Source organism: Salvelinus fontinalis, chromosome 38 (genome assembly GCF_029448725.1).
Source record: "Salvelinus fontinalis isolate EN_2023a chromosome 38, ASM2944872v1, whole genome shotgun sequence".
NCBI lineage: Eukaryota > Metazoa > Chordata > Actinopteri > Salmoniformes > Salmonidae > Salvelinus > Salvelinus fontinalis.
In genome coordinates, this window is record NC_074702.1 from 6,806,101 (window position 1) to 6,828,036 (window position 21,936).

Here is a 21,936-nt window from a genome sequence, read left to right on the forward strand (position 1 = left end):
TTATATGTCTGTCACTCAGTGGTTTATATGTCTGTCACTCAGTGGTTTATATGTCTGTCACTCAGTGGTTTATATGTCTGTCACTCAGTGGTTTATATGTCTGTCACTCAGTGGTTTATATGTCTGTCCCCACGCGGTCACTCAGTGGTTTATATGTCTGTTCCCACGCGGTCACTCATTGGTTTATCTGTCTGTCCCCACGCGGTCATTCAGTGGTTTATATGTCTGTCCCCACGCGGTCACTCAGTGGTTTACATGTCTGTCCCCACGCGGTCGCTCAGTGGTTTACATGTCTGGCCCCACGCGGTCGCTCAGTGGTTTATCTGTCTGCCCCCACGCGGTCACTCAGTGGTTTATATGTCTGTCCCCACGCGGTCACTCAGTAGTTTATATGTCTGTCCCCACGCGGTCACTCAGTGGTTTGTCTGTCTGTCCCCACGCGGTCATTCAGTGGTTTATATGTCTGTCCCCACACAGTCACTCAGTTGTTAATATGTCTGTCCCCACGCGGTCACTCAGTGGTTTATATATCTGTCCCCCCGCGGTCACTCAGTGGTTTATCTGTGTGTCCCCACGCGGTCACTCAGTGGTTTATCTGTCTGACCCCACGCGGTCACTCAGTGGTTTATATGTCTGTCCCCACGCGGTCACTCAGTGGTTTATATGTCTGTCACTCAGTGGTTTATCTGTCTGTCCCCACGCGGTCACACAGTGGTTTATCTGTCTGTCCCCACGCGGTCACTCAGTGGTTTATATGTCTGTTCCCACGCGGTCACTCATTGGTTTATCTGTCTGTCCCCACGCGGTCACACAGTGGTTTATCTGTCTGTCCCCACGCTGTCACTCAGTGGTTTATCTGTCTGTCCCCACGCGGTCACTCAGTGGTTTATATGTCTGTCCCCACGTGGTCACTCAGTGGTTTATATGTCTGTCCCCACGCGGTCACTCAGTGGTTTATATGTCTGTCCCCACGCGGTCACTCAGTGGTTAATATGTCTGTCCCCACGCGGTCACTCAGTGGTTTATATGTCTGTCCCCACGCGGTCACTCAGTGGTTTATCTGTCTGTCCCCACGCGGTCACTCAGTGGTTTATCTGTCTGTCCCCACGCGGTCACTCAGTGGTTTATCTGTCTGTCCCCACGCGGTCACTCAGTGGTTTATCTGTCTGTCCCCACGCGGTCATTCAGTGGTTTATATGTCTGTCACTCAGTGGTTTATCTGTCTGTCCCCACGCGGTCACACAGTGGTTTATCTGTCTGTCCCCACGCGGTCACACAGTGGTTTATCTGTCTGTCCCCACGCGGTCATTCAGTGGTTTATCTGTCTGTCCCCACGCGGTCACTCAGTGGTTTATATGTCTGTCCCCACGCGGTCACTCAGTAGTTTATATGTCTGTCCCCACGCGGTCACTCAGTGGTTTGTCTGTCTGTCCCCACGCGGTCATTCAGTGGTTTATATGTCTGTCCCCACACAGTCACTCAGTGGTTTATCTGTCTGTCCCCACGCGGTCACTCAGTGGTTTATATGTCTGTCCCCACGCGGTCACTCAGTGGTTTATATGTCTGTCCCCATGCGGTCGTTCAGTGGTTTATGTCTGTCCCCACGGGGTCACTCAGTGGTTTATATGTCTGTCCCCACGCGGTCACTCAGTGGTTTATCTGTCTGTCCCCACGCGGTCACTCAGTGGTTTATCTGTCTGTCCCCACGCGGTCACTCAGTGGTTTATATGTCTGTCCCCACGTGGTCACTCAGGGGTGTATCTGTCTGTCCCCACTCGGTCATTCAGTGTTTTATATGTCTGTCCCCACACGGTCACTCAGTGGTTTATATGTCTGTCACTCAGTGGTTTATATGTCTGTCACTCAGTGGTTTATATGTCTGTCACTCAGTGGTTTATATGTCTGTCCCCACGCGGTCACTCAGTGGTTTATATGTCTGTTCCCACGCGGTCACTCATTGGTTTATCTGTCTGTCCCCACGCGGTCATTCAGTGGTTTATATGTCTGTCCCCACGCGGTCACTCAGTGGTTTACATGTCTGTCCCCACGCGGTCGCTCAGTGGTTTACATGTCTGGCCCCACGCGGTCGCTCAGTGGTTTATCTGTCTGTCCCCACGCGGTCACTCAGTGGTTTATATGTCTGTCACTCAGTGGTTTATCTGTCTGTCCCCATGCGGTCACACAGTGGTTTATCTGTCTGTCCCCACGCGGTCACTCAGTGGTTTAAATGTCTGTTCCCACGCGGTCACTCATTGGTTTATCTGTCTGTCCCCACGCGGTCACACAGTGGTTTATCTGTCTGTCCCCACGCGGTCACTCAGTGGTTTATCTGTCTGTCCCCACGCGGTCACTCAGTGGTTTATATGTCTGTCCCCACGTTGTCACTCAGTGGTTTATATGTCTGTCCCCACGCGGTCACTCAGTGGTTTATATGTCTGTCCCCACGCGGTCACTCAGTGGTTAATATGTCTGTCCCCACGCGGTCACTCAGTGGTTTATATGTCTGTCCCCACGCGGTCACTCAGTGGTTTATCTGTCTCTCCCCACGCGGTCACTCAGTGGTTTATCTGTCCGTCCCCACGCGGTCATTCAATGGTTTATATGTCTGTCACTCAGTGGTTTATCTGTCTGTCCCCACGCGGTCACACAGTGGTTTATCTGTCTGTCCCCACGCGGTCACACAGTGGTTTATCTGTCTGTCCCCACGCGGTCACACAGTGGTTTATCTGTCTGTCCCCACGCGGTCACTCAGTGGTTTATATGTCTGTCCCCACGCGGTCACTCAGTGGTTTATATGTCTGTCCCCACGCGGTCACTCAGTGGTTAATATGTCTGTCCCCACGCGGTCACTCAGTGGTTTATATGTCTGTCCCCACGCGGTCACTCAGTGGTTTATCTGTCTGTCCCCACGCGGTCACTCAGTGGTTTATCTTTCTGTCCCCACGCGGTCACTGAGTGGTTTATCTGTCTGTCCCCACGCGGTCACTCAGTGGTTTATATGTCTGTCCCCACGCGGTCACTCAGTAGTTTATATGTCTGTCCCCACGTGGTCACTCAGTGGTTTATCTGTCTTTCCCCACGCGGTCATTCAGCGGTTTATATGTCTGTCCCCACGCGGTCACTCAGTGGTTTATATGTCTGTCCCCACGCGGTCACTCAGTGGTTTATATGTCTGTCCCCACGCGGTCACTCAGTGGTTTATATGTCTGTCCCCACGCGGTCACTCAGTGGTTTATCTGTCTGTCCCCACGCGGTCACTCAGTGGTTTATCTGTCTGTCCCCACGCGGTCATTCAGTGGTTTATATGTCTGTCACTCAGTGGTTTATCTGTCTGTCCCCACGCGGTCACACAGTGGTTTATCTGTCTGTCCCCACGCGGTCACACAGTGGTTTATCTGTCTGTCCCCACGCGGTCACTCAGTGGTTTATATGTCTGTCCCCACGCGGTCACTCAGTGGTTTATATGTCTGTCCCCATGCGGTCACTCAGTGGTTTATGTCTGTCCCCACGGGGTCACTCAGTGGTTTATATGTCTGTCCCCACGCGGTCACTCAGTGGTTTATCTGTCTGTCCCCACGCGGTCACTCAGTGGTTTATCTGTCTGTCCCCACGCGGTCACTCAGTGGTTTATATGTCTGTCCCCACGTGGTCACTCAGGGGTTTATCTGTCTGTCCCCACGCGGTCATTCAGTGGTTTATATGTCTGTCACTCAGTGGTTTATATGTCTGTCACTCAGTGGTTTATATGTCTGTCACTCAGTGGTTTACATGTCTGGCCCCACGCGGTCGCTCAGTGGTTTATCTGTCTGTCCCCACGCGGTCACTCAGTGGTTTATATGTCTGTCCCCACGCGGTCACTCAGTAGTTTATATGTCTGTCACCACACGGTCACTCAGTGGTTTATATGTCTGTCACTCAGTGGTTTATATGTCTGTCACTCAGTGGTTTATATGTCTGTCACTCAGTGGTTTATATGTCTGTCACTCAGTGGTTTATATGTCTGTCACTCAGTGGTTTATATGTCTGTCCCCACGCGGTCACTCAGTGGTTTATATGTCTGTTCCCTCGCGGTCACTCATTGGTTTATCTGTCTGTCCCCACGCGGTCATTCAGTGGTTTATATGTCTGTCCCCACGCGGTCACTCAGTGGTTTACATGTCTGTCCCCACGCGGTCGCTCAGTGGTTTACATGTCTGGCCCCACGCGGTCGCTCAGTGGTTTATCTGTCTGCCCCCACGCGGTCACTCAGTGGTTTATATGTCTGTCCCCACGCGGTCACTCAGTAGTTTATATGTCTGTCCCCACGCGGTCACTCAGTGGTTTGTCTGTCTGTCCCCACGCGGTCATTCAGTGGTTTATATGTCTGTCCCCACACAGTCACTCAGTTGTTAATATGTCTGTCCCCACGCGGTCACTCAGTGGTTTATATATCTGTCCCCCCGCGGTCACTCAGTGGTTTATCTGTGTGTCCCCACGCGGTCACTCAGTGGTTTATCTGTCTGACCCCACGCGGTCACTCAGTGGTTTATATGTCTGTCCCCACGCGGTCACTCAGTGGTTTATATGTCTGTCACTCAGTGGTTTATCTGTCTGTCCCCACGCGGTCACACAGTGGTTTATCTGTCTGTCCCCACGCGGTCACTCAGTGGTTTATATGTCTGTTCCCACGCGGTCACTCATTGGTTTATCTGTCTGTCCCCACGCGGTCACACAGTGGTTTATCTGTCTGTCCCCACGCTGTCACTCAGTGGTTTATCTGTCTGTCCCCACGCGGTCACTCAGTGGTTTATATGTCTGTCCCCACGTGGTCACTCAGTGGTTTATATGTCTGTCCCCACGCGGTCACTCAGTGGTTTATATGTCTGTCCCCACGCGGTCACTCAGTGGTTAATATGTCTGTCCCCACGCGGTCACTCAGTGGTTTATATGTCTGTCCCCACGCGGTCACTCAGTGGTTTATCTGTCTGTCCCCACGCGGTCACTCAGTGGTTTATCTGTCTGTCCCCACGCGGTCACTCAGTGGTTTATCTGTCTGTCCCCACGCGGTCACTCAGTGGTTTATCTGTCTGTCCCCACGCGGTCATTCAGTGGTTTATATGTCTGTCACTCAGTGGTTTATCTGTCTGTCCCCACGCGGTCACACAGTGGTTTATCTGTCTGTCCCCACGCGGTCACACAGTGGTTTATCTGTCTGTCCCCACGCGGTCACTCAGTGGTTTATATGTCTGTCCCCACGCGGTCTTTCAGTGGTTTATATGTCTGTCCCCATGCGGTCGTTCAGTGGTTTATGTCTGTCCCCACGGGGTCACTCAGTGGTTTATCTGTCTGTCCCCACGCGGTCACTCAGTGGTTTATCTTTCTGTCCCCACGCGGTCACTGAGTGGTTTATCTGTCTGTCCCCACGCGGTCACTCAGTGGTTTATATGTCTGTCCCCACGCGGTCACTCAGTAGTTTATATGTCTGTCCCCACGTGGTCATTCAGCGGTTTATATGTCTGTCCCCACGCGGTCACTCAGTGGTTTATATGTCTGTCCCCATGCGGTCACTCAGTGGTTTATGTCTGTCCCCACGGGGTCACTCAGTGGTTTATATGTCTGTCCCCACGCGGTCACTCAGTGGTTTATCTGTCTGTCCCCACGCGGTCACTCAGTGGTTTATCTGTCTGTCCCCACGCGGTCACTCAGTGGTTTAAATGTCTGTCCCCACGTGGTCACTCAGGGGTTTATCTGTCTGTCCCCACGCAGTCATTCAGTGGTTTATATGTCTGTCACTCAGTGGTTTATATGTCTGTCACTCAGTGGTTTATATGTCTGTCACTCAGTGGTTTACATGTCTGGCCCCACGCGGTCGCTCAGTGGTTTATCTGTCTGTCCCCACGCGGTCACTCAGTGGTTTATATGTCTGTCCCCACGCGGTCACTCAGTAGTTTATATGTCTGTCACCACACGGTCACTCAGTGGTTTATATGTCTGTCACTCAGTGGTTTATATGTCTGTCACTCAGTGGTTTATATGTCTGTCACTCAGTGGTTTATATGTCTGTCACTCAGTGGTTTATATGTCTGTCACTCAGTGGTTTATATGTCTGTCCCCACGCGGTCACTCAGTGGTTTATATGTCTGTTCCCACGCGGTCACTCATTGGTTTATCTGTCTGTCCCCACGCGGTCATTCAGTGGTTTATATGTCTGTCCCCACGCGGTCACTCAGTGGTTTACATGTCTGTCCCCACGCGGTCGCTCAGTGGTTTACATGTCTGGCCCCACGCGGTCGCTCAGTGGTTTATCTGTCTGCCCCCACGCGGTCACTCAGTGGTTTATATGTCTGTCCCCACGCGGTCACTCAGTAGTTTATATGTCTGTCCCCACGCGGTCACTCAGTGGTTTGTCTGTCTGTCCCCACGCGGTCATTCAGTGGTTTATATGTCTGTCCCCACACAGTCACTCAGTGGTTAATATGTCTGTCCCCACGCGGTCACTCAGTGGTATATATATATGTCCCCCCGCGGTCACTCAGTGGTTTATCTGTGTGTCCCCACGCGGTCACTCAGTGGTTTATCTGTCTGACCCCACGCGGTCACTCAGTGGTTTATATGTCTGTCCCCACGCGGTCACTCAGTGGTTTATATGTCTGTCACTCAGTGGTTTATCTGTCTGTCCCCACGCGGTCACACAGTGGTTTATCTGTCTGTCCCCACGCGGTCACTCAGTGGTTTATATGTCTGTTCCCACGCGGTCACTCATTGGTTTATCTGTCTGTCCCCACGCGGTCACACAGTGGTTTATCTGTCTGTCCCCACGCTGTCACTCAGTGGTTTATCTGTCTGTCCCCACGCGGTCACTCAGTGGTTTATATGTCTGTCCCCACGTGGTCACTCAGTGGTTTATATGTCTGTCCCCACGCGGTCACTCAGTGGTTTATATGTCTGTCCCCACGCGGTCACTCAGTGGTTAATATGTCTGTCCCCACGCGGTCACTCAGTGGTTTATATGTCTGTCCCCACGCGGTCACTCAGTGGTTTATCTGTCTGTCCCCACGCGGTCACTCAGTGGTTTATCTGTCTGTCCCCACGCGGTCACTCAGTGGTTTATCTGTCTGTCCCCACGCGGTCACTCAGTGGTTTATCTGTCTGTCCCCACGCGGTCATTCAGTGGTTTATATGTCTGTCACTCAGTGGTTTATCTGTCTGTCCCCACGCGGTCACACAGTGGTTTATCTGTCTGTCCCCACGCGGTCACTCAGTGGTTTATCTGTCTGTCCCCACGCGGTCACTCAGTGGTTTATATGTCTGTCCCCACGCGGTCACTCAGTGGTTTATATGTCTGTCCCCATGCGGTCGTTCAGTGGTTTATGTCTGTCCCCACGGGGTCACTCAGTGGTTTATATGTCTGTCCCCACGCGGTCACTCAGTGGTTTATCTGTCTGTCCCCACGCGGTCACTCAGTGGTTTATCTGTCTGTCCCCACGCGGTCACTCAGTGGTTTATATGTCTGTCCCCACGTGGTCACTCAGGGGTTTATCTGTCTGTCCCCACTCGGTCATTCAGTGTTTTATATGTCTGTCCCCACACGGTCACTCAGTGGTTTATATGTCTGTCACTCAGTGGTTTATATGTCTGTCACTCAGTGGTTTATATGTCTGTCACTCAGTGGTTTATATGTCTGTCCCCACGCGGTCACTCAGTGGTTTATATGTCTGTTCCCACGCGGTCACTCATTGGTTTATCTGTCTGTCCCCACGCGGTCATTCAGTGGTTTATATGTCTGTCCCCACGCGGTCACTCAGTGGTTTACATGTCTGTCCCCACGCGGTCGCTCAGTGGTTTACATGTCTGGCCCCACGCGGTCGCTCAGTGGTTTATCTGTCTGTCCTCACGCGGTCACTCAGTGGTTTATCTGTCTGTCCCCACGGGGTCATTTAGTGGTTTATCTGTCTGTCCCCACGCGGTCACTCAGTGGTTTATATGTCTGTCCCCACGCGGTCACTCAGTAGTTTATATGTCTGTCCCCACGCGGTCACTCAGTGGTTTGTCTGTCTGTCCCCACGTGGTCATTCAGTGGTTTATATGTCTGTCCCCACACAGTCACTCAGTGGTTTATATGTCTGTCCTCACGCGGTCACTCAGTGGTTTATCTGTCTGTCCCCACGCGGTCACTCAGTGGTTTATATGTCTGTCCCCACGCGGTCACTCAGTGTTTTATATGTCTGTCCCCACGCGGTCACACAGTGGTTTATCTGTCTGTCCCCACACGGTCACTCAGTGGTTTATCTGTCTGTCCCCACGCGGTCACTCAGTGGTTTATATGTCTGTCCCCACGCGGTCACTCAGTGGTTTATATGTCTGTCACTCAGTGGTTTATCTGTCTGTCCCCACGCGGTCACACAGTGGTTTATCTGTCTGTCCCCACGCGGTCACTCAGGGGTTTATATGTCTGTCACTCAGTGGTTTATATGTCTGTCCCCACGCGGTCACTCAGTGGTTTATATGTCTGTCCCCACTCCGTCACTCAGTGGTTTATCTGTCTGTCCCGACGCGGTCCCTCAGTGGTTTATCTGTCTGTCCCCACGCGGTCACTCAGTGGTTTATACGTCTGTCCCCACGCGGTCAGTCATTGGTTTATCTGTCTGTCCCCACGTGGTCATTCAGTGGTTTATATGTCTGTCCCAACGCGGTCACTCAGTGGTTTATATGTCTGTCCCCACACGGTCGCTCAGTGGTTTACATGTCTGGCCCCACGCGGTCGCTCAGTGGTTTATATGTCTGTCCCCACACGGTCACTCAGTGGTTTATATGTCTGTCACTCAGTGGTTTATATGTCTGTCCCAACGCGGTCACACAGTGGTTTATATGTCTGTCCCCACACGGTCGCTCAGTGGTTTATATGTCTGTCCCCACGCGGTCACTCAGTGGTTTATATGTCTGTCCCCATGCGGTCACTCAGTGGTTTATGTCTGTCCCCACTGGGTCACTCAGTGGTTTATATGTCTGTCCCCACGCGGTCACTCAGTGGTTTATCTGTCTGTTCCCACGCGGTCACTCAGTGGTTTATCTGTCTGTCCCCACACGGTCACTCAGTGGTTTATATGTCTGTCCCCACGTGGTCACTCAGGGGTTTATCTGTCTGTCCCCACGCGGTCACTCAGTGGTTTATCTGTCTGTACCCACGCGGTCACTCAGTGGTTTATATGTCTGTCCCCACGCGGTCACTCAGTGGTTTATATGTCTGTCCCCACGCGGTCACAAAGTGGTTTATATGTCTGTCCCCACACGGTCACTCAGTGGTTTATCTGTCTGTCCCCACGCGGTTACTCAGTGGTTTATATGTCTGTCACTCAGTGGTTTATCTGTCTGTCCCCAGGCGGTCACACAGTGGTTTATCTGTCTGTCCCCACGCGGTCACTCAGTGGTTTATATGTCTGTTCCCACGCGGTCACTCATTGGTTTATCTGTCTGTCCCCACGCGGTCACACAGTAGTTTATCTGTCTGTCCCCATGCGGTCACACAGTGGTTTATCTGTCTGTCCCCACGCGGTCACTCAGTGGTTTATCTGTCTGTCCCCACGCGGTTACTCAGTGGTTTATCTGTCTGTCCCCACGCGGTCACTCAGTGGTTTATATGTCTGTCCCCACGCGGTCACTCAGTAGTTTATATGTCTGTCCCCCCGCGGTCACTCAGTGGTTTATCTGTCTGTCCCCACGCGGTCATTCAGTGGTTTATATGTCTGTCCCCACGCGGTCACTCAGTGGTTAATATGTCTGTCCCCACGCGGTCACTCAGTGGTTTATATGTCTGTCCCCACGCGGTCACTCAGTGGTTTATCTGTCTGTCCCCACGCGGTCACTCAGTGGTTTATATGTCTGTCCCCACGCGGTCACTCAGTGGTTTATATGTCTGTCCCCACGCGGTCACTCAGTGGTTTATATGTCTGTCCCCACGCGGTCACTCAGTGGTTAATATGTCTGTCCCCACGCGGTCACTCAGTGGTTTATATGTCTGTCCCCACGCGGTCACTCAGTGGTTTATCTGTCTGTCCCCACGCGGTCACTCAGTGGTTTATCTGTCTGTCCCCACGCGGTCACTCAGTGGTTTATATGTCTGTCCCCACGCGGTCACTCAGTGGTTTATATGTCTGTCACTCAGTGGTTTATCTGTCTGTCCCCACGCGGTCACTCAGTGGTTTATATGTCTGTCCCCACGCGGTCACTCAGTAGTTTATATGTCTGTCCCCACGCGGTCACTCAGTGGTTTATATGTCTGTCCCCACGCGGTCACTCAGTGGTTTATCTGTCTGTCCCCACGCGGTCACTCAGTGGTTTATCTGTCTGTCCCCACGCGGTCACTCAGTGGTTTATCTGTCTGTTCCCACGTGTTTACTCAGTGGTTTATCTGTCTGTCCCCACGCGGTCACTCAGTGGTTTATATGTCTGTCCCCACGCGGTCACTCAGTAGTTTATATGTCTGTCCCCACGCGGTCACTCAGTGGTTTATCTGTCTGTCCCCACGCGGTCATTCAGTGGTTTATATGTCTGTCCCCACGCGGTCACTCAGTGGTTAATATGTCTGTCCCCACGCGGTCACTCAGTGGTTTATCTGTCTGTCCCCACGCGGTCACTCAGTGGTTTATCTGTCTGTCCCCATGCGGTCACTCAGTGGTTCATATGTCTGTCCCCACGCGGTCACTCAGAGGTTTATATGTCTGTCCCCACGCGGTCACTCAGTGGTTAATATGTCTGTCCCCACACGGTCACTCAGTGGTTTATATGTCTGTCCCCACGCGGTCACTCAGTGGTTTATCTGTCTGTCCCCACGCGGTCACTCAGTGGTTTATCTGTCTGTCCCCACGCGGTCACTCAGTGGTTTATATGTCTGTCCCCACGCGGTCACTCAGTGGTTTATATGTCTGTCACTCAGTGGTTTATCTGTCTGTCCCCACGCGGTCACACAGTGGTTTATCTGTCTGTCCCCACGCGGTCACACAGTGGTTTATCTGTCTGTCCCCACGCGGTCACTCAGTGGTTTATATGTCTGTCCCCACGCGGTCACTCAGTGGTTTATATGTCTGTCCCCATGCGGTCACTCAGTGGTTTATGTCTGTCCCCACTGGGTCACTCAGTGGTTTATATGTCTGTCCCCACGCGGTCACTCAGTGGTTTATCTGTCTGTCCCCACGCGGTCACTCAGTGGTTTATCTGTCTGTCCCCACGCGGTCACTCAGTGGTTTATATGTCTGTCCCCACGTGGTCACTCAGGGGTTTATCTGTCTGTCCCCACGCGGTCATTCAGTGGTTTATATGTCTGTCCCCACACGGTCACTCAGTGGTTTATATGTCTGTCACTCAGTGGTTTATATGTCTGTCACTCAGTGGTTTAGATGTCTGTCCCCACGCGGTCACTCAGTGGTTTATATGTCTGTTCCCATGCGGTCACTCATTGGTTTATCTGTCTGTCCCCACGCGGTCATTCAGTGGTTTATACGTCTGTCCCCACGCGGTCACTCAGTGGTTTACATGTCTGTCCCCACGCGGTCGCTCAGTGGTTTACATGTCTGGCCCCACGCGGTCACTCAGTGGTTTATCTGTCTGTCCCCACGCGGTCACTCAGTGGTTTATCTGTCTGTCCCCACGCGGTCATTCAGTGGTTTATCTGTCTGTCCCCACGCGGTCACTCAGTGGTTTATATGTCTGTCCCCACGCGGTCACTCAGTAGTTTATATGTCTGTCCCCACGCGGTCACTCAGTGGTTTGTCTGTCTGTCCCCACGCGGTCATTCAGTGGTTTATATGTCTGTCCCCACACAGTCACTCAGTGGTTTATATGTCTGTCCCCACGCGGTCACTCAGTGGTTTATCTGTCTGTCCCCACGCGGTCACTCAGTGGTTTATCTGTCTGTCCCCACGCGGTCACTCAGTGGTTTATCTGTCTGTCCCCACGCGGTCACTCAGTGGTTTATATGTCTGTCACTCAGTGGTTTATATGTCTGTCCCCACGCGGTCCCTCAGTGGTTTATCTGTCTGTCCCCACGCGGTCACTCAGTGGTTTATATGTCTGTCCCCACGCGGTCAGTCATTGGTTTATCTGTCTGTCCCCACGTGGTCATTCAGTGGTTTATATGTCTGTCCCAACGCGGTCACTCAGTGGTTTATATGTCTGTCCCCACACGGTCGCTCAGTGGTTTACATGTCTGGCCCCACGCGGTCGCTCAGTGGTTTCGATGTCTGTCCCCACACGGTCACTCAGTGGTTTATATGTCTGTCACTCAGTGGTTTATATGTCTGTCCCCACGCGGTCACTCAGTGGTTTATACGTCTGTCCCCACGCGGTCACTCATTGGTTTATCTGTCTGTCCCCACATGGTCATTCAGTGGTTTATATGTCTGTCCCCACGCGGACACTCAGTGGTTTATATGTCTGTCCCCACGCGGTCGCTCAGTGGTTTACATGTCTGGCCCCACGCGGTCGCTCAGTGGTTTATCTGTCTGTCCCCACGCGGTCACACAGTGGTTTATCTGTCTGTCCCCACGCGGTCACTCAGTGGTTTATATGTCTGTCCCCACGCGGTCACTCAGTGGTTTATCTGTCTGTCCCCACGCGGTCATTCAGTGGTTTATATGTCTGTCACTCAGTGGTTTATCTGTCTGTCCCCACGCGGTCACACAGTGGTTTATCTGTCTGTCCCCACGCGGTCACACAGTGGTTTATCTGTCTGTCCCCACGCGGTCACTCAGTGGTTTATATGTCTGTCCCCACGCGGTCACTCAGTGGTTTATATGTCTGTCCCCATGCGGTCGTTCAGTGGTTTATGTCTGTCCCCACGGGGTCACTCAGTGGTTTATATGTCTGTCCCCACGCGGTCACTCAGTGGTTTATCTGTCTGTCCCCACGCGGTCACTCAGTGGTTTATCTGTCTGTCCCCACGCGGTCACTCAGTGGTTTATATGTCTGTCCCCACGTGGTCACTCAGGGGTTTATCTGTCTGTCCCCACTCGGTCATTCAGTGTTTTATATGTCTGTCCCCACACGGTCACTCAGTGGTTTATATGTCTGTCACTCAGTGGTTTATATGTCTGTCACTCAGTGGTTTATATGTCTTTCACTCAGTGGTTTATATGTCTGTCCCCACGCGGTCACTCAGTGGTTTATATGTCTGTTCCCACGCGGTCACTCATTGGTTTATCTGTCTGTCCCCACGCGGTCATTCAGTGGTTTATATGTCTGTCCCCACGCGGTCACTCAGTGGTTTACATGTCTGTCCCCACGCGGTCGCTCAGTGGTTTACATGTCTGGCCCCACGCGGTCGCTCAGTGGTTTATCTGTCTGTCCTCACGCGGTCACTCAGTGGTTTATCTGTCTGTCCCCACGCGGTCATTCAGTGGTTTATCTGTCTGTCCCCACGCGGTCACTCAGTGGTTTATATGTCTGTCCCCACGCGGTCACTCAGTAGTTTATATGTCTGTCCCCACGCGGTCACTCAGTGGTTTGTCTGTCTGTCCCCACGCGGTCATTCAGTGGTTTATATGTCTGTCCCCACACAGTCACTCAGTGGTTAATATGTCTGTCCCCACGCGGTCACTCAGTGGTTTATATGTCTGTCCCCACGCGGTCACTCAGTGGTTTATCTGTCTGTCCCCACGCGGTCACTCAGTGGTTTATCTGTCTGTCCCCACGCGGTCACTCAGTGGTTTTTATGGCTGTCCCCACGCGGTCACTCAGTGTTTTATATGTCTGTCCCCACGCGGTCACACAGTGGTTTATCTGTCTGTCCCCACACGGTCACTCAGTGGTTTATCTGTCTGTCCCCACGCGGTCACTCAGTGGTTTATATGTCTGTGCCCACGCGGTCACTCAGTGGTTTATATGTCTGTCACTCAGTGGTTTATCTGTCTGTCCCCACGCGGTCACACAGTGGTTTATCTGTCTGTCCCCACGCGGTCACTCAGGGGTTTATATGTCTGTCACTCAGTGGTTTATATGTCTGTCCCCACGCGGTCACTCAGTGGTTTATCTGTCTGTCCCCACGCGGTCACTCAGTAGTTTATATGTCTGTCCCCACGCGGTCAGTCATTGGTTTATCTGTCTGTCCCCACGTGGTCATTCAGTGGTTTATATGTCTGTCCCAACGCGGTCACTCAGTGGTTTATATGTCTGTCCCCACACGGTCGCTCAGTGGTTTACATGTCTGGCCCCACGCGGTCGCTCAGTGGTTTATATGTCTGTCCCCACACGGTCACTCAGTGGTTTATATGTCTGTCACTCAGTGGTTTATATGTCTGTCCCAACGCGGTCACACAGTGGTTTATATGTCTGTCCCCACACGGTCGCTCAGTGGTTTATATGTCTGTCCCCACGCGGTCACTCAGTGGTTTATATGTCTGTCCCCATGCGGTCACTCAGTGGTTTATGTCTGTCCCCACTGGGTCACTCAGTGGTTTATATGTCTGTCCCCACGCGGTCACTCAGTGGTTTATCTGTCTGTCCCCACGCGGTCACTCAGTGGTTTATCTGTCTTTCCCCACGCGGTCACTCAGTGGTTTATATGTCTGTCCCCACGTGGTCACTCAGGGGTTTATCTGTCTGTCCCCACGCGGTCACTCAGTGGTTTATCTGTCTGTACCCACGCGGTCACTCAGTGGTTTATATGTCTGTCCCCACGCGGTTACTCAGTGGTTTATATGTCTGTCACTCAGTGGTTTATCTGTCTGTCCCCACGCGGTCACACAGTGGTTTATCTGTCTGTCCCCACGCGGTCACTCAGTGGTTTATATGTCTGTTCCCACGCGGTCACTCATTGGTTTATCTGTCTGTCCCCACGCGGTCACACAGTAGTTTATCTGTCTGTCCCCACGCGGTCACTCAGTGGTTTATCTGTCTGTACCCACGCGGTCACTCAGTGGTTTTTCTGTCTGTCCCCACGCGGTTACTCAGTGGTTTATCTGTCTGTCCCCACGCGGTCACTCAGTGGTTTATATGTCTGTCCCCACGCGGTCACTCAGTAGTTTATATGTCTGTCCCCCCGCGGTCACTCAGTGGTTTATATGTCTGTCCCCACGCGGTCGCTCAGTGGTTTACATGTCTGGCCCCATGCGGTCGCTCAGTGGTTTATCTGTCTGTCCCCACGCGGTCACACAGTGGTTTATCTGTCTGTCCCCACGCGGTCACTCAGTGGTTTATATGTCTGTCCCCACGCGGTCACTCAGTGGTTTATCTGTCTGTCCCCACGCGGTCATTCAGTGGTTTATATGTCTGTCACTCAGTGGTTTATCTGTCTGTCCCCACGCGGTCACACAGTGGTTTATCTGTCTGTCCCCACGCGGTCACACAGTGGTTTATCTGTCTGTCCCCACGCGGTCACTCAGTGGTTTATATGTCTGTCCCCACGCGGTCACTCAGTGGTTTATATGTCTGTCCCCATGCGGTCGTTCAGTGGTTTATGTCTGTCCCCACGGGGTCACTCAGTGGTTTATATGTCTGTCCCCACGCGGTCACTCAGTGGTTTATCTGTCTGTCCCCACGCGGTCACTCAGTGGTTTATCTGTCTGTCCCCACGCGGTCACTCAGTGGTTTATATGTCTGTCCCCACGTGGTCACTCAGGGGTTTATCTGTCTGTCCCCACTCGGTCATTCAGTGTTTTATATGTCTGTCCCCACACGGTCACTCAGTGGTTTATATGTCTGTCACTCAGTGGTTTATATGTCTGTCACTCAGTGGTTTATATGTCTGTCACTCAGTGGTTTATATGTCTGTCCCCACGCGGTCACTCAGTGGTTTATATGTCTGTTCCCACGCTGTCACTCATTGGTTTATCTGTCTGTCCCCACGCGGTCATTCAGTGGTTTATATGTCTGTCCCCACGCGGTCACTCAGTGGTTTACATGTCTGTCCCCACGCGGTCACTCAGTGGTTTATATGTCTGTTCCCACGCTGTCACTCATTGGTTTATCTGTCTGTCCCCACGCGGTCATTCAGTGGTTTATCTGTCTGTCCCCACGCGGTCACACAGTGGTTTATCTGTCTGTCCTCACGCGGTCACTCAGTGGTTTATCTGTCTGTCCCCACGCGGTCATTCAGTGGTTTATCTGTCTGTCCCCACGCGGTCACTCAGTGGTTTATATGTCTGTCCCCACGCGGTCACTCAGTAGTTTATATGTCTGTCCCCACGCGGTCACTCAGTGGTTTGTCTGTCTGTCCCCACGCGGTCATTCAGTGGTTTATATGTCTGTCCCCACACAGTCACTCAGTGGTTAATATGTCTGTCCCCACGCGGTCACTCAGTGGTTTATATGTCTGTCCCCACGCGGTCACTCAGTGGTTTATCTGTCTGTCCCCACGCGGTCACTCAGTGGTTTATCTGTCTGTCCCCACGCGGTCACTCAGTGGTTTATATGGCTGTCCCCACGCGGTCACTCAGTGTTTTATATGTCTGTCCCCACGCGGTCACACAGTGGTTTATCTGTCTGTCCCCACACGGTCACTCAGTGGTTTATCTGTCTGTCCCCACGCGGTCACTCAGTGGTTTATATGTCTGTCCCCACGCGGTCACTCAGTGGTTTATATGTCTGTCACTCAGTGGTTTATCTGTCTGTCCCCACGCGGTCACACAGTGGTTTATCTGTCTGTCCCCACGCGGTCACTCAGGGGTTTATATGTCTGTCACTCAGTGGTTTATATGTCTGTCCCCACGCGGTCACTCAGTGGTTTATATGTCTGTCCCCACGCCGTCACTCAGTGGTTTATCTGTCTGTCCCGACGCGGTCCCTCAGTGGTTTATCTGTCTGTCCCCACGCGGTCACTCAGTGGTTTATATGTCTGTCCCCACGCGGTCAGTCATTGGTTTATCTGTCTGTCCCCACGTGGTCATTCAGTGGTTTATATGTCTGTCCCAACGCGGTCACTCAGTGGTTTATATGTCTGTCCCCACACGGTCGCTCAGTGGTTTACATGTCTGGCCCCACGCGGTCGCTCAGTGGTTTATATGTCTGTCCCCACACGGTCACTCAGTGGTTTATATGTCTGTCACTCAGTGGTTTATATGTCTGTCCCAACGCGGTCACACAGTGGTTTATATGTCTGTCCCCACACGGTCGCTCAGTGGTTTATATGTCTATCCCCACGCGGTCACTCAGTGGTTTATATGTCTGTCCCCATGCGGTCACTCAGTGGTTTATGTCTGTCCCCACTGGGTCACTCAGTGGTTTATATGTCTGTCCCCACGCGGTCACTCAGTGGTTTATCTGTCTGTCCCCACGCGGTCACTCAGTGGTTTATCTGTCTGTCCCCACGCGGTCACTCAGTGGTTTATATGTCTGTCCCCACGTGGTCACTCAGGGGTTTATCTGTCTGTCCCCACGCGGTCACTCAGTGGTTTATCTGTCTGTACCCACGCGGTCACTCAGTGGTTTATATGTCTGTCCCCACGCGGTCACTCAGTGGTTTATATGTCTGTCCCCACGCGGTCACAAAGTGGTTTATATGTCTGTCCCCACATGGTCACTCAGTGGTTTATATGTCTGTCACTCAGTGGTTTATATGTCTGTCCCAACGCGGTCACACAGTGGTTTATATGTCTGTCCCCACACGGTCGCTCAGTGGTTTATATGTCTGTCCCCACGCGGTCACTCAGTGGTTTATATGTCTGTCCCCATGCGGTCACTCAGTGGTTTATGTCTGTCCCCACTGGGTCACTCAGTGGTTTATATGTCTGTCTCCACGCGGTCACTCAGTGGTTTATCTGTCTGTCCCCACGCGGTCACTCAGTGGTTTATCTGTCTGTCCCCACGCGGTCACTCAGTGGTTTATATGTCTGTCCCCACGTGGTCACTCAGGGGTTTATCTGTCTGTCCCCACGCGGTCACTCAGTGGTTTATCTGTCTGTACCCACGCGGTCACTCAGTGGTTTATATGTCTGTCCCCACGCGGTCACTCAGTGGTTTATATGTCTGTCCCCACGCGGTCACAAAGTGGTTTATATGTCTGTCCCCACACGGTCACTCAGTGGTTTATCTGTCTGTCCCCACGCGGTTACTCAGTGGTTTATATGTCTGTCACTCAGTGGTTTATCTGTCTGTCCCCACGCGGTCACACAGTGGTTTATCTGTCTGTCCCCACGTGGTCACTCAGTGGTTTATATGTCTGTTCCCACGCGGTCACTCATTGGTTTATCTGTCTGTCCCCACGCGGTCACACAGTAGTTTATCTGTCTGTCCCCACGCGGTCACACAGTGGTTTATCTGTCTGTCCCCACGCGGTCACTCAGTGGTTTATCTGTCTGTCCCCACGCGGTTACTCAGTGGTTTATCTGTCTGTCCCCACGCGGTCACTCAGTGGTTTATATGTCTGTCCCCACGCGGTCACTCAGTAGTTTATATGTCTGTCCCCCCGCGGTCACTCAGTGGTTTATATGTCTGTCCCCACGCGGTCGCTCAGTGGTTTACATGTCTGGCCCCACGCGGTCGCTCAGTGGTTTATCTGTCTGTCCCCACGCGGTCACACAGTGGTTTATCTGTCTGTCCCCACGCGGTTACTCAGTGGTTTATATGTCTGTCCCCACGCGGTCACTCAGTGGTTTATCTGTCTGTCCCCACGCGGTCATTCAGTGGTTTATATGTCTGTCACTCAGTGGTTTATCTGTCTGTCCCCACGCGGTCACACAGTGGTTTATCTGTCTGTCCCCACGCGGTCACACAGTGGTTTATCTGTCTGTCCCCACGCGGTCACTCAGTGGTTTATATGTCTGTCCCCACGCGGTCACTCAGTGGTTTATATGTCTGTCCCCATGCGGTCGTTCAGTGGTTTATGTCTGTCCCCACGGGGTCACTCAGTGGTTTATATGTCTGTCCCCACGCGGTCACTCAGTGGTTTATCTGTCTGTCCCCACGCGGTCACTCAGTGGTTTATCTGTCTGTCCCCACGCGGTCACTCAGTGGTTTATATGTCTGTCCCCACGTGGTCACTCAGGGGTTTATCTGTCTGTCCCCACTCGGTCATTCAGTGTTTTATATGTCTGTCCCCACACGGTCACTCAGTGGTTTATATGTCTGTCACTCAGTGGTTTATATGTCTGTCACTCAGTGGTTTATATGTCTGTCACTCAGTGGTTTATATGTCTGTCCCCACGCGGTCACTCAGTGGTTTATATGTCTGTTCCCACGCTGTCACTCATTGGTTTATCTGTCTGTCCCCACGCGGTCATTCAGTGGTTTATATGTCTGTCCCCACGCGGTCACTCAGTGGTTTACATGTCTGTCCCCACACGGTCGCTCAGTGGTTTATATGTCTGTCCCCACGCGGTCACTCAGTGGTTTATATGTCTGTCCCCATGCGGTCACTCAGTGGTTTATGTCTGTCCCCACTGGGTCACTCAGTGGTTTATATGTCTGTCCCCACGCGGTCACTCAGTGGTTTATCTGTCTGTCCCCACGCGGTCACTCAGTGGTTTATCTGTCTGTCCCCACGCGGTCACTCAGTGGTTTATATGTCTGTCCCCACGTGGTCACTCAGGGGTTTATCTGTCTGTCCCCACGCGGTCACTCAGTGGTTTATCTGTCTGTACCCACGCGGTCACTCAGTGGTTTATATGTCTGTCCCCACGCGGTCACTCAGTGGTTTATATGTCTGTCCCCACGCGGTCACAAAGTGGTTTATATGTCTGTCCCCACACGGTCACTCAGTGGTTTATATGTCTGTCACTCAGTGGTTTATATGTCTGTCCCAACGCGGTCACACAGTGGTTTATATGTCTGTCCCCACACGGTCGCTCAGTGGTTTATATGTCTGTCCCCACGCGGTCACTCAGTGGTTTATATGTCTGTCCCCATGCGGTCACTCAGTGGTTTATGTCTGTCCCCACTGGGTCACTCAGTGGTTTATATGTCTGTCCCCACGCGGTCACTCAGTGGTTTATCTGTCTCTCCCCACGCGGTCACTCAGTGGTTTATCTGTCTGTCCCCACGCGGTCACTCAGTGGTTTATATGTCTGTCCCCACGTGGTCACTCAGGGGTTTATCTGTCTGTCCCCACGCGGTCACTCAGTGGTTTATCTGTCTGTACCCACGCGGTCACTCAGTGGTTTATATGTCTGTCCCCACGCGGTCACTCAGTGGTTTATATGTCTGTCCCCACGCGGTCACAAAGTGGTTTATATGTCTGTCCCCACACGGTCACTCAGTGGTTTATCTGTCTGTCCCCACGCGGTTACTCAGTGGTTTATATGTCTGTCACTCAGTGGTTTATCTGTCTGTCCCCACGCGGTCACACAGTGGTTTATCTGTCTGTCCCCACGCGGTCACACAGTAGTTTATCTGTCTGTCCCCACGCGGTCACACAGTGGTTTATCTGTCTGTCCCCACGCGGTCACTCAGTGGTTTATATGTCTGTTCCCACGCGGTCACTCATTGGTTTATCTGTCTGTCCCCACGCGGTCACACAGTAGTTTATCTGTCTGTCCCCACGCGGTCACACAGTGGTTTATCTGTCTGTCCCCACGCGGTCACTCAGTGGTTTATCTGTCTGTCCCCACGCGGTTACTCAGTGGTTTATCTGTCTGTCCCCACGCGGTCACTCAGTGGTTTATATGTCTGTCCCCACGCGGTCACTCAGTAGTTTATATGTCTGTCCCCCCGCGGTCACTCAGTGGTTTATATGTCTGTCCCCACGCGGTCGCTCAGTGGTTTACATGTCTGGCCCCACGCGGTCACTCAGTGGTTTATCTGTCTGTCCCCACGCGGTCACACAGTGGTTTATCTGTCTGTCCCCACGCGGTCACACAGTGGTTTATCTGTCTGTCCCCACGCGGTCACTCAGTGGTTTATATGTCTGTCCCCACGCGGTCACTCAGTGGTTTATATGTCTGTCCCCATGCGGTCGTTCAGTGGTTTATGTCTGTCCCCACGGGGTCACTCAGTGGTTTATATGTCTGTCCCCACGCGGTCACTCAGTGGTTTATCTGTCTGTCCCCACGCGGTCACTCAGTGGTTTATCTGTCTGTCCCCACGCGGTCACTCAGTGGTTTATATGTCTGTCCCCACGTGGTCACTCAGGGGTTTATCTGTCTGTCCCCACTCGGTCATTCAGTGTTTTATATGTCTGTCCCCACACGGTCACTCAGTGGTTTATATGTCTGTCACTCAGTGGTTTATATGTCTGTCACTCAGTGGTTTATATGTCTGTCACTCAGTGGTTTATATGTCTGTCCCCACGCGGTCACTCAGTGGTTTATATGTCTGTTCCCACGCTGTCACTCATTGGTTTATCTGTCTGTCCCCACGCGGTCATTCAGTGGTTTATATGTCTGTCCCCACGCGGTCACTCAGTGGTTTACATGTCTGTCCCCACGCGGTCACTCAGTGGTTTATATGTCTGTTCCCACGCTGTCACTCATTGGTTTATCTGTCTGTCCCCACGCGGTCATTCAGTGGTTTATCTGTCTGTCCCCACGCGGTCACACAGTGGTTTATCTGTCTGTCCTCACGCGGTCACTCAGTGGTTTATCTGTCTGTCCCCACGCGGTCATTCAGTGGTTTATCTGTCTGTCCCCACGCGGTCACTCAGTGGTTTATATGTCTGTCCCCACGCGGTCACTCAATAGTTTATATGTCTGTCCCCACGCGGTCACTCAGTGGTTTGTCTGTCTGTCCCCACGCGGTCATTCAGTGGTTTATATTTCTGTCCCCACACAGTCACTCAGTGGTTAATATGTCTGTCCCCACGCGGTCACTCAGTGGTTTATATGTCTGTCCCCACGCGGTCACTCAGTGGTTTATCTGTCTGTCCCCACGCGGTCACTCAGTGGTTTATCTGTCTGTCCCCACGCGGTCACTCAGTGGTTTATATGGCTGTCCCCACGCGGTCACTCAGTGTTTTATATGTCTGTCCCCACGCGGTCACACAGTGGTTTATCTGTCTGTCCCCACACGGTCACTCAGTGGTTTATCTGTCTGTCC

General features: G+C 52.3%; 1 protein-coding gene across 5 annotated transcripts in view; it reads left to right on the plus strand.

Moving 5' to 3' along the window:
- LOC129838045 (protein tweety homolog 1-like) overlaps nt 1–21,936 on the plus strand; it is a 191,638-nt gene that overhangs the window by 76,365 nt on the left and 93,337 nt on the right. The window lies entirely within an intron of this gene.